We start from the raw sequence: 12511 nt of genomic DNA on the forward strand, positions 1-12511 counted from the left end.
GGCCCGCAGGAGAGCGCGTTCTGGGGGGGACGTCATATGACGTCCACCCAGAACTGGCCGGCCGCAGTGCAGCCGTCATTCGGCTATCTGCGGTCGGCAGGTAGTTAATGGAGATTTCACATAAACTCATTATCTTACAGTCCACCCTTGTGGCCAATGAAACTAGGCCACACCTAAAATAATGAATCATGTGTAATCTCCTTTTAATATTCAGAATTTTGTTGTTGCCTTCTGAAATAAAAAAAAAAGAAATGACTCTTTAAACTCTCCATCTCTACATTCCACATTTCTGGATCTCAATATCTGTAGTTCATAACTTGTGTTGGATGTAATAAGTTCATATTAATAATAAGAGACAAAACCGAAATACTGAGGATCTTGTTTCTCAACAGTCCCATAATATTAAGTCCATAATGCCATGTTGATCACGTTGCACTTGCTTCTGTGACATCCTTCCATGGTGATTTTCATTTGGTACAGTGTATTCAGTAGAGGCCTGTGGATCAACTTTCCTGGCTTTCTGAAGGTATACTTATGCTTTATTATTGTGGGCACAAATACAATAAAGGAAAACAGGTTTCCTCAAGAGAACTTGTAAGACAGATTTATTCAAAGTGATGTTTATCTAGTACTTCTGATTATTATGAACCATTGTTGACAATTGCTATAGATGTGGCATACTCATGAGACCTTTTTACATTGCCACATTAACAATTTGGATAGTTATCACCTTCAGCCAGTTTCTCTGGTTTTAACTATTTCCATAACGGGCACTTTTACCCCCTTCCTGCCCCAGCCATTTTTCAGGTTTCAGCGCTCTCACACTTTGAATGACAATTGCGCGGTCATACAACACTGTACCCAAACTTACATTTTACCATTTTGTTCACACAACTAGAGCTTTCTTTTGGTGGTATTTAATCACCATTGGGGGTTTTTGCTAAATTAACAAAAAAAGACCAAAAATTAAAAAAAAAAAAAAACGTTTTTCTTGGTTTCTGTTATAAACGTTTGCAAAAAAATAATTGTTCTTCATAAATTTAGGCCAAAATGTATTCTATTACATGTCTTTGGTGAAAATAACCCAAATTAGGATGTATTTTTTAGTTTGTAGGAAAGTTATAGAGTTCACAAACTATGGTATATATCTGAATATTGATCAATCCTGAAGTACTGACAGCCAATCTAATTTCTTGAGGTCCAAGAATGTCAGAACAGTACAGATATCCCCCAAATGACCCCTTTTTGCAAAGTAGACCGTCCGATGTACTTTATAAGAGGCATGGTGAGTTTTTTTAAGTATTTTTTTTGTCATAATTTTTCAGAAAATGAAAAAAAATTAATTTCACTATTTGTTTTTTTACATACTGTCACCAGTTCAGTACAGCGTCATCATATAACTGGCATGGCAGTGATCAGGGACACTGACTGGTGACAGTATGAAAAAAATATATATATAATTTTGTTTTTAATTTTTTTATTATTTTTAATTTTTTATTTCAGTTTTTTCTTTTTCTTGCGATATTTTTTTCATATTTCACTATGACCAAAGTAGTACAATGTTACCATAGTAACATTGTACTACTTTGGGGAAGTGATCAGTATTTTTTTTTTTTTTACACAATTTGCTTATAGCAAAGAATTACTTTGCTATAAGCAAGCAGTTACCTGAATGACATCGACTCATTCAGGGTTTTTTTTTTTTTGTGCTTAGCTGTGATTTGGCCACAGCTAATCACATGACACAGCTGGGCTGTGATTAGCCCAGCTTGTGCATGTGATCGCTGTGACCAATCACAGCTACACATACTAGTATACATTGGATGGCATGAATGAAGCCATCCATTGTATACAACTGTCATGTGACCTGCTGTGATTGGTCACAGCAGGTCACATGGTATCGGCAACGGGGCCGGTACTCAGATCTGTCATTGGCCGTGTCTGAGGTACACAGCCGGTGACCAATCGAACCGCTGCGTGGCTCTGCAGGCGCGCAAACTACGCATGCCTGGGAGCACGCCATATGGCGTCCACCTGGAACGCTAAGGGATTTTTCAGGCCGCCATTTGGCCATAGGCCGGGCGGGTAATGGTTAAAACACCCTCTGTCTCCATCCATTGTCATAAGCCTGAAAGCAATGCCCCATCTTCGGCTGATAGCCATTGTGTGTGTGTGACCCTTTATGTCTCCATTGGGGATCTTGTTACCATCACAACTCACCACTGTATGCTTTTACTGGAATCTGTGTCCAGTTATACAAAACCCTGGTGGGCTAAAGCCTTGGCTGGTGCCAAATATTTGTGCACTGAATTCCGTCCTTGGCTACTGGGTGTAGCTACTGTATGAGCCATAAATAATTTAAAGCGGAGCTCCTCCCAAAAGATCCGCTTTAAGGACTGCTCCCCATTAATGATTGGCACCTTTGGGGGGCGGGGGGGAGCAGGTACCTAAATTTGACAGGTACCTGCTCCCATTTCCACTCCGATCACCTAGGTGATCGGAAGCAGAAGGTGTCCTCCCTTCCTGTAGTCTTTTGGGACATGTGACAGGTCCCAGAAGACTACAGGACCATTCAGGAAGCTACTCGTGCATGCGCAGTGGGTACCCGGCTGTGAAGCCGCAAGCTGTCACAGCCTGGTGTCCACACTGAAGATGCCGGCCTCCTGGAATACAGGACGACTGGTGAAACATGCTGTGGGGGCACACCACAAGACCGAGGGACAGGTGAGTGGCTGTTTTTTAAAAGTCAGCAGCTACAGTTTTTGTAGATGCTGACTTATTTTTTGCCAGGTGAGTGGAACTCCGCTTTACTTTCAGAATATAGAGAGGAATTGTAATGTCGCCTGTTACTTGTGGCTTCAGTAATCATCCAACTAAACTACACTTAAGTACCATTGTACTATACTATACCTGCAAACTGCCAATCACTAGGAATCTCATCTCAAGTCCCAGTACAGTATATCTATAGGATACTCAAGCAGTGCCCTTTGAACTTAGTATTGGCAAAAAACCAACAAACAAAAAATCACCATATATGAGGACTGATAGATTCTAGGACTGTAGAGAGGACTTCATGTGAGATGTAGAGCTAGAATGGATAACACAACTGTTTCTTAAACCTGGTGTTACTCTTACGGTTGTTGCAGGTGGCAATAGTTAAATGACAATAAGTGAGCTTCACCACATTTATATAAAACAGTCATTCAATGTTGGTAGAGAAAAAAAAAGCTGGAAATTCACTTAAACACACAAAAATGCTGTAAAGGGAGCTGTAATATTTTATATCAAACATTTAAAACAAAAAATGTTCTCCCTGTGCAATTTCAAAATGTTCTCCATATAATTTCTCCATATCGCCCTCTTTTTTTTTATTTCACCATAGCAAAACCAAACAACTTATGAAGCACCCAGGAAGAAAAATTGTAACGGATAGAAAACAAAAATACTGAAGAAAAAAAAGCTACAGATTTAATGCTGACTCGGCATGACATTTATCCTACCCCTTTCTCTTTAACTTGTAAGGGAACATTGAATCTGTATTCAGTCTCCAAAAAACAAAATGCAAACTGTTATACAGTGACTTAGCACAAGCCAATCCTCTCCTACAGTGAGTAAATTCATCCCTTTTAAACTCACTTAGCAAGGCAGGGACACAAAAAAATAATTTAAAAGTAGAGAGGAGAAAAAACTTTTTTTTTTTTTAGAGATTTAGTTTGTCCCAACTACCATTAATTGAAGCAATTCAGAGGCTTCTCCTTAACCACTTCCCGTGTGACCCATGTATATAAACGGCCGGACAGGAGCAGTGCAGGGGCCGGTTGCAGTTCATAAACAGCGCCCGCAATTTCAAGCTGTGTGCGCTCCCTGGGAGCGCGCGGCACCGCAATCTGGTGCCCGTTGTGTCCGGAGGCTGTTTGGGACCTCTGTGCGAGCTATTCACTGGTTGTTAACCACTTCCCATCCGGCCCATGTATATAAATTGTGGAAGGGAGCAGTGAAGGATTGGGTTGCCGTTCATAAATGGGGCCCACCATTTTAGTCTGTGCACGCTCCCTGGGACACAGTGGAACACCGAACGCTGTTCGGGACCTCTGTGGGAGGTTCCGATCATGTGATCACTGATTGGCCAATCAGTGATTACATGAATAGTAGTAAGCAATGATGTCACTTCTGACATCATGGCTTACTACATGTGAAATCATGGTACAGGGCCATTCACAACAGCTTTGTACCATGTGACAAGCTGTGACCAATCACAGCTCGCACTGTATTTCTCAGTGGCTGCAGGAATGCAGCCAGAGAGGAGGAGAAATGATTGCTTTTACAGCCTTTGTGGGTATAAAAGCAATCAGTGTTAAAAAAAAAACAAATAATATAAAAAAAATAAACAACAATGCAAAAAAAAAAAAAAAGTTTGAAAAATTATAATTTTTGGTTAAACTAATTTGATTTTTTTTTTTTTACTAAAAATATAACCGAATAAATTTTGGCCAAGATTTATGAAGAAATATTATTTATTTGCAAAATGTTATAAGAAAAACACTTTTCAAAATTTTTGGACTTTTAATTTATATAGCAAAAAAAATAAAAATCCCAGTGAGGAATAAATACCACCAAAATAAAGTTTTATCTGTCTCAAAAAAATGCTACAAAATTCATATGGGTACAGTGTTGCATGACCCCGCAACTGTCATTCAAAGTGTGATAGCGCTGAAAGCTGAAAATTGAAGTGATTAAAACAAAAATAAAAATTTTGCTATGCTTTAAGGTCCTCTTTTCAAAGTATTTTGCTTATTCTGGGTCAGATCTGGATTATCCACCGATGTTCTAGTATTCTTCCTAAAATACCAAACTCAAAAACACGTTACTTACACACGTTAAAAAGGACATGAGCGCATTTGGAAGAGAAAAAAAAAACCAAACATACTAAATCGACAAAATACCATCAAGTGCAAATAAACATATTATCATGTATTTTCCCAGTGACAGGGTGAATGAAAATTTCACTCTGAGCCACAGGAAAGAAAAGGAAAAATAAAATTTCTACATTTTCTGAGGTATAATGATTAAGATGTTAGATCAGTGCACAGGTTCATTAGCCAGGGGTGTATGTACCACATGGCAAACAAGGCATTTGCCGAAGGCGGCATTTTTTAGCGGGGCAGCACTGACCCCCAGAAGAAGGGACATATGTGGCATGGGGACTGGGGGAGATCTGAGAGAGGCTGCGGGCTGCTTGATGGCATATGCAGAGCCCTATTGTCGTTCCCGGGAATGTCCAGAGCTGTGAAGGTGAGCATCTTTCTCCCTGGCGCTGGGAAGGGGAGGTGGGTATTAGTGGAAGGCTCCCTCGGGTGGGGGTGGGGCAGGGGTGTTGTTGGTCACTGTCAGGCTCTCTCTGTGGGGGGGGGTCTGGTGTTGGTTGGTGTCAGGCTCTCTCTGTCAGGGGGGGGGGGCATCTGAATCTTGCCTAGGGCAGCACAAAACCTAAATACACCACTGTCATTAGCAGATAAGATTTTTAAAAAAACATTTTGGTACCAGTACTGAGCTCATTAGAAAGGGGAAAGAGAAACACAAAAAAGTAAATGCATGCGTTTAAAAGTGATCAAACAATGGTGTGTTCACACCCCTGAAAAAGAGTATTCCTTTTCCACATATAGACAGTTCATACACATCCAATACATCACATAGACACACCCATTAATTGAAGTCATCCATTGAATCAAATACTTCGTGGGTTGAGAAAGTTTATGTAATTCCAACTAGATTACTACGTGTTTCCTGCAAACAGGAGAAGAAAGGAAAGAAAAGAAATTCAGTTGAAACAGGAGTAAGCTTCTGTCCTAAGCAATACTTATACCCATATATATATATAATGACAATGTAGCGACCTGTCACAGCGTAGAAAGGATATTTCACCCGGGATTCTCAACAAGGCAGGTTGAGGGGCTCCAGGGTACTTGTTTAATGCAGAGGATACTGGTTTTTCACTTTCCACATTTGTTTATAAAGTGCATTTTGGGACCTGGAACCTGGAGATTTCAAAGTGATTTGGGAGGGATGAAATCTCCAATCGTCAGACCAGGTTTTGGGAATAGCCAGGAGACTGATTGGTCAGGTGTGTGTGAGCTTCTTCTAGAGTCAGGACCAGGGTTCTGGGCTCCACCCCGGCAGACAGGAGGTCAGTGCCCAGGAGTCAGTAGGGCTCCATCCAGGAAAGGTGGAAGCAAGAGCAGCAAGGGGCTGTATACCTGCGAGAGCCATGAGGCTGAATATTTGTTTCATTTGTATTGATGGTGGATACCCCAAACAGAGAGTCTCCCTCTCTATCTAGTGTCTATAGTTATAGTTCTCTCCTTCATTAACTTTCATGGAGTATCTCTGATTGGTTGGCAAATCTATTCCCTTTCATAATTGGCTAACTTCAAATCCCCTGTATTTAGCATACACCAACCCCCTGTAAGGCAAATCTTGGTGCACCCTTTATGGAATGTAAGCATGCCGGTTCATGACCTTTTCCTGGGAAATTAAGTATTCATGAAAGGCTGGTCACCTTCATTGCATATCTAAATGAGGGATCCTTTGAAGTGAACCCAACAGGTTTGGTCCCATTGTTAGATAAACTAACTCTGGCACCCAACTGTCTGAAAGAGGATTCTCAGCAAAGACTTCTGTTATACAGTAAAGAAGGTGTAATTAATAGAATATTCCCTTTGACAACTATAGTATCTATAGAACAGAAATTTATGGGAAGACATATTGCACACCCACACTGTTACAGCTCTAACTGAAATATCTTCAGAATTACAATATTATTTACAGTGTTTAATGGAGATTTCACATAAACTCATTATCTAACACAAACATTAAATTGATGTTATGTAAGACATGGAGTGATTGCCTCAGAAATGTATATATTTCATTCTGAAGATTTATCCACCCAAAATGTATATATTTATTTGAGGGATATCTGAGTATTGTTTGTTTAGGTTCTGTGCATCTGATATTATTTATTATGTGGATATTCTGTTCTTCATATTGTTATTTTTTGTTTATTTTTTATTATGGAGAAAATAACAAAATGTTGGAACACACAAAAGCTAAGGAGGATCTAAGGCAGAACATACATGGAGCAAATTCCTTTCCTGCAACCATGGACAGTGTTGATGGGAAATCCCTCACGAAGAACCATTGTCTTCTCCCAGCAGAGATTGGAGGAGCAGTCCCCCCCCAGGAGAAGACTGATTATTATACCAACCGCTAGAAATAATCGCATGTAAAATCCAAAAGGCTGGCTGTACCCAAGTTGGTCGATTGATCAACTTAGGTATATTCAGCCTGCCCATGCATGGTTTGAGTCCAGGCTGCTTCCTGCTGAACTGGCCAAGATTCGAACCGAGTGTGGTCAGCTTAACATTACCATTGTATGCAAGAAATCTAACATAGGAGCTCCACATGTAACTAAAATATCACTGCTCTGACTGGCAAATAAACTCATACCAACATTTCCCTTTTAGTTTGATATATAGCGGGGAAAGGTTCTTCAGTCCAAGATAAATTACAAAGATCAAAATTCAGTCTTGTACTGTATACTAATCGAATACTAAAATCATTATTTTCATTTAAATTGATTAAATCAAAGTATGAATGATTTGTACAGAAGGAGGGGCAGAACTTCTGGCTCACTTCACCACATTGAAGTAAGCCAGAAGTGGGAACCTGTCAAAACCAGGTACCCGCTCCCCCCTTCCCCCCAAAAGGTGCCAAACATGGCAGTCTAGGGGGGAGGAGGCAAACAAGCGGAGCTTCCAATTTTGGGTGGAACTCTGCTTTAAACTGAACAAACCAAAGCATGACTGATTTGTACAGTCACAATATTTATTTTGCAGAAACATTTGAGTACATCGTTTCTAAAGCGAGCAAAATCTTCTCTTGTATTAGGAGGGGTATAGACTCCAGAGAGAGATATCATTTCCCCGGTACAAATCATTAGTAAGACCTCATCTGGAATATGCAGTTCAGTTTTGGGCACCAATTCACAAAAAGAACATTGGGGAACTGGAGAAAGTACAGAGAAGGGCAACCAAACTGATAAGAGGCATGGAGGAGATCAGCTATGAGGAAAGATTAGAGGAACTGAATGTATTCTCTCTTGAGAAGAGCAGATTAAGGGGGGATATGATCTCCATGTATAATACATAAGGGGGGATATGATCTCCATGTATAATACATAAGGGGGGATATGATCTCCATGTATAATACATAAGGGGGTATATGATCACCATGTATAATACATAAGGGGGGGATATGATCACCATGTATAATACATAAGGGGGATATGATCTCCATGTATAATACATAAGGGGGGGATATGATCTCCATGTATAATACATAAGGGGGGATATGATCTCCATGTATAATACATAAGGGGGATATGATCTCCATCTATAATACATAAGGGGGATATGATCTCCATGTATAATACATAAGGGGGGATATGATCACCATGTATAATACATAAGGGGGGGATATGATCACCATGTATAATACATAAGGGGGATATGATCTCCATGTATAATACATAAGGGGGATATGATCGCCATGTATAATACAAAAGGGGGGATATGATCTCCATATATAATACATAAGGGGGGATACGATATCCATGTATAATACATAAGGGGGGATACGATCTCCATGTATAATACATAAGGGGGGATACGATCACCATGTATAATACATAAGGGGGGATACGATCACCATGTATAATACATAAGGGGGATATGATCTCCATGTATAATACATAAGGGGGGATATGATATCCATGTATAATACATAAGGGGGGGATATGATCTCCATGTATAATACATAAGGGGGAATATGATCAACATGTATAATACATAAGGGGGGATACGATCTCCATGTATAATACATAAGGGGGGATACGATCTCCATGTATAATACATAAGGGGGGATACGATCACCATGTATAATACATAAGGGGGGATACGATCACCATGTATAATACATAAGGGGGGATATGATATCCATGTATAATACATAAGGGGGGATATGATCTCCATGTATAATACATAAGGGGGAATATGATCAACATGTATAATACATAAGGGGGGATATGATCTCCATGTATAATACATAAGGGGGGATATGATCTCCATGTATAATACATAAGGGGGGATATGATCGCCATTTATAATACATAAGGGGGGATATGATCGCCATGTATAATACATAAGGGGGGATATGATCTCCATGTATAATACATAAGGGGGGATATGATCACCATGTATAATACATAAGGGGGGATATGATCTCCATGTATAATACATAAGGGGGGGGATATGATCTCCATGTATAATACATAAGGGGGGGATATGATCTCCATGTATAATACATAAGGGGGGATATGATCTCCATGTATAATACATAAGGGGGGATATGATCTCCATGTATAATACATAAGGGGGGGGTAGGATCTCCATGTATAATACATAAGGGGGGATATGATCTCAATGTATAATACATAAGGGGGGATATGATCTCCATGTTTAATGCATAAGGGGGGATATGATCTCCATGTATAATGCATAAGGGGGATATGATCTCCATGTATGATACATAAGGGGGGATATGATCTCCATGTATAATACATAAGGGGGGATATGATCTCCATGTATAATACATAAGGGGGGATATGATCTCCATGTATAATACATAAGGGGGATATGATCTCCATGTATAATACATAAGGGGGGGATATGATCTCCATGTATAAATACATCAGTGGTTCATATAGTGAACTCGGTGTAGAGCTATTCACCCTGAGGTCACCACAGAGGACAAGGGGCGCTCTTTATGTCTGGAGGAAAAGAAATGTAATCTCCAAACACGGAAAGGTTTCTTCACAGTAAGAGCTGTGAAAATGTGGAATAGACTCCCTCAAGCGTTGGTTCTGGCCAGCTCAGTGGATTGCTTTAAAAAAGTCCTGGATTCTTTCTTGGATACACAGAATATAACTGGATGATTGCCTCCTGGGGGATCAGGAAGGAATTTTTTTCCCTGGAGGAGCAAAATGGATCATGCTTTGCTCGGTTTTTTGCCTTCCTCTGGATCAACTGTGGGTATTGGATTATAATGTTTTATTTTTTTTTTTATGGTTGAACTGGATGGACTTTTGTCTTTTTTCATCCAGACTATCTATGTAACTATGTACACCATATAATCATCTTTTTTACACATTTGCAATTTAGTCATCTACTTAAGCTTTATTAGGCAAATCAAATTATTTTATGGCTGCAACACTCAACATTATGTGTTTACAATATAAAAATAGTAAAATAGTATATTAAAAATGTTTTCTGCTTTCACATGTGCATGAGCTTTTAATTAATATGACATTAAGTTGACACGAGTTAGTTATATCTGAGTCTTGTATGGATTGGTGTTTGTTTCTTATAGTCTCCTTTGCGCTGTGTCTCTCTATTTCCCTCATGAACCTTCTGATATGATTTGCAGTTTTATTAAAAACATGTATTAAATGCAGATTTTTATATGGTTTATCTTCCGTGTAAAGCTCTAAAGCTGGATCAAAGATTTTTTTCATTTAAAATATATCACATTCATTAATTAGGCTGGATAACTTCATTTGTCTTAGCATTTAGCTTCTATGAGAAATCCTTGTCACATTCTCCGCATGGCTTCTCTCCTGTGTGAATTTTCTGGTGTTGAATGAAATGTCCCCTTTGTGAGAAGAATTGGTCACATTTTGAACATCTAATTGGCTTTTCCCCGTGTGGATCCTCTGGTGTATGAGAAGAACAGAACTGCATGAGAAGCACTTTCCACATTCTAAACATTTTAAATGATTTCTCTCTTGTGTGGATCCTTTTATGAGTATTAGGATGACAATTTCATGAAAAGCATTTGCCACGTTCTGAGCATTTAAAGGGTTTTTTTTCCCGTGTGAATCCTCTGGTGTGTAACAAGACCTTGCTTGTAAGAGAAGCACTTGTCACATTCGGAACATCTAAATGGTTTCTCTCCAGTGTGAGTCATTTGGTGTGTAACAAGATTTTTCTTATGAAAGAAGCACTTGTCACATTCAGAACATTTAAATTGTTTTTCTCCTCTGTGGGTTCTCTGGTGTGTAACAAGATTTTGCTTGTAAGAGAAGCACTTGTGACATTCGGAACATCTAAATGGTTTCTCTCCGGTGTGAGTCATCTGGTGTGAAACAAGAGTTTTCTTATAAAAGAAGCACTTGTCACATTTGGAACATCTAAATGGTTTTTCTCCTCTGTGGGTTCTCTGGTGTGTAACAAGATTTTGCTTGTAAAAGAAGCACTTGTCACATTCGGAACATTTAAATGGTTTCTCTCCAGTGTGAATCTTCTGGTGTGTAACAAGTCTATACTTTAGTGAGAAGCACTTGTCACATTCGGAACATTTAAATGGTTTCTCTCCCTTGTGAGTCTTCTGGTGTTTAACAAGACTATTCTTATGAAAGAAGCACTTGTCACATTCGGAACATTTAAATGATTTCTCTCCAGTGTGAGTCATCTGGTGGTGAGTAAGATAAATATTTTGTGAGAAGCATTTGCCACATTCTGAACATTTAAAGGGTTTCTCCCCCGTGTGAGTCCTCTGGTGCCGAGTAAGATTATGACTATGTGAGAAGCACTTGTCACATTCCGAACATTTAAATGGTTTCTCTCCTGTGTGAGTCCTCAGATGAGCATTGAGTTTGGACTTAGAAGTAAATCTCTTCTGGCACTCAGAGCACTGATACAAATTGTCTCCTACTTTACTCATCTTCTGTAAATGACACTCAGTTTTGCTGTGAATTTTTTATTTTTAACAGGTATTCAGTTTACCACTCAGCTTAGTTTTTCACCTATATGAAAAATAAAAATAGATGTTTACACAGGTGTTAATAGTGGCAACAGACTATAAAGTATAGCTATACAACGTAACTGATTAAACCGTATACATTTTTGTTTTTATTATTATGGTGACCATAGTAGGGCTTTTTTTTATAGGAATATCTAGACATGATGAGTAGTTCTAATCCAATTGTCATTCAATTCTATAAATGTATTTCTTATATAATGCACCAGATGAATACGTTTTCAGTTACTGTTCTACAGCAAGAAAACGAGGGGTCTGATCTGTAAACTCCCAGTTATGTCTAAAGCTGGGTATACACACTTAGTTGTTTTTTTCTTTTCAGCCGGTGGGCAAAATGAATAAAAGAACGGATTCTCCCATCCACATATGAAAGGTGGATGGAATCCTCTCCACCGTGACAGTATTCTGACAGCGGGTCTCTGCACTGAGGGAATACACTGATCAGCACCTTCAGCCGATTGGCTGCAAGCATTGGCAATGAAAGTTTTCCAGTGTGGCTGGAATATAACCTACTTTCTGTGCATTTTGGATGCAGAAAAAATGCAACTGAAAACACATGTAGTGTGAACCAGGCCTAAAA

The 12511-nt window shown here is 39.2% G+C and overlaps 1 pseudogene; it reads right to left on the reverse strand.

Annotated features, from left to right (window-relative positions):
• Window positions 1–10688: 10688 nt before the first annotated feature.
• LOC149447389 (uncharacterized) lies at window positions 10689–11835 on the reverse strand (annotated as a pseudogene).
• Between the last annotated feature and the right edge of the window lie 676 nt (window positions 11836–12511).

This window comes from Staurois parvus, unplaced genomic scaffold (genome assembly GCF_062004578.1).
Source record: "Staurois parvus isolate SC_StPar_1 unplaced genomic scaffold, SC_StPar_1.0 ptg000689l, whole genome shotgun sequence".
Classification (NCBI taxonomy): Eukaryota; Metazoa; Chordata; class Amphibia; order Anura; family Ranidae; genus Staurois; species Staurois parvus.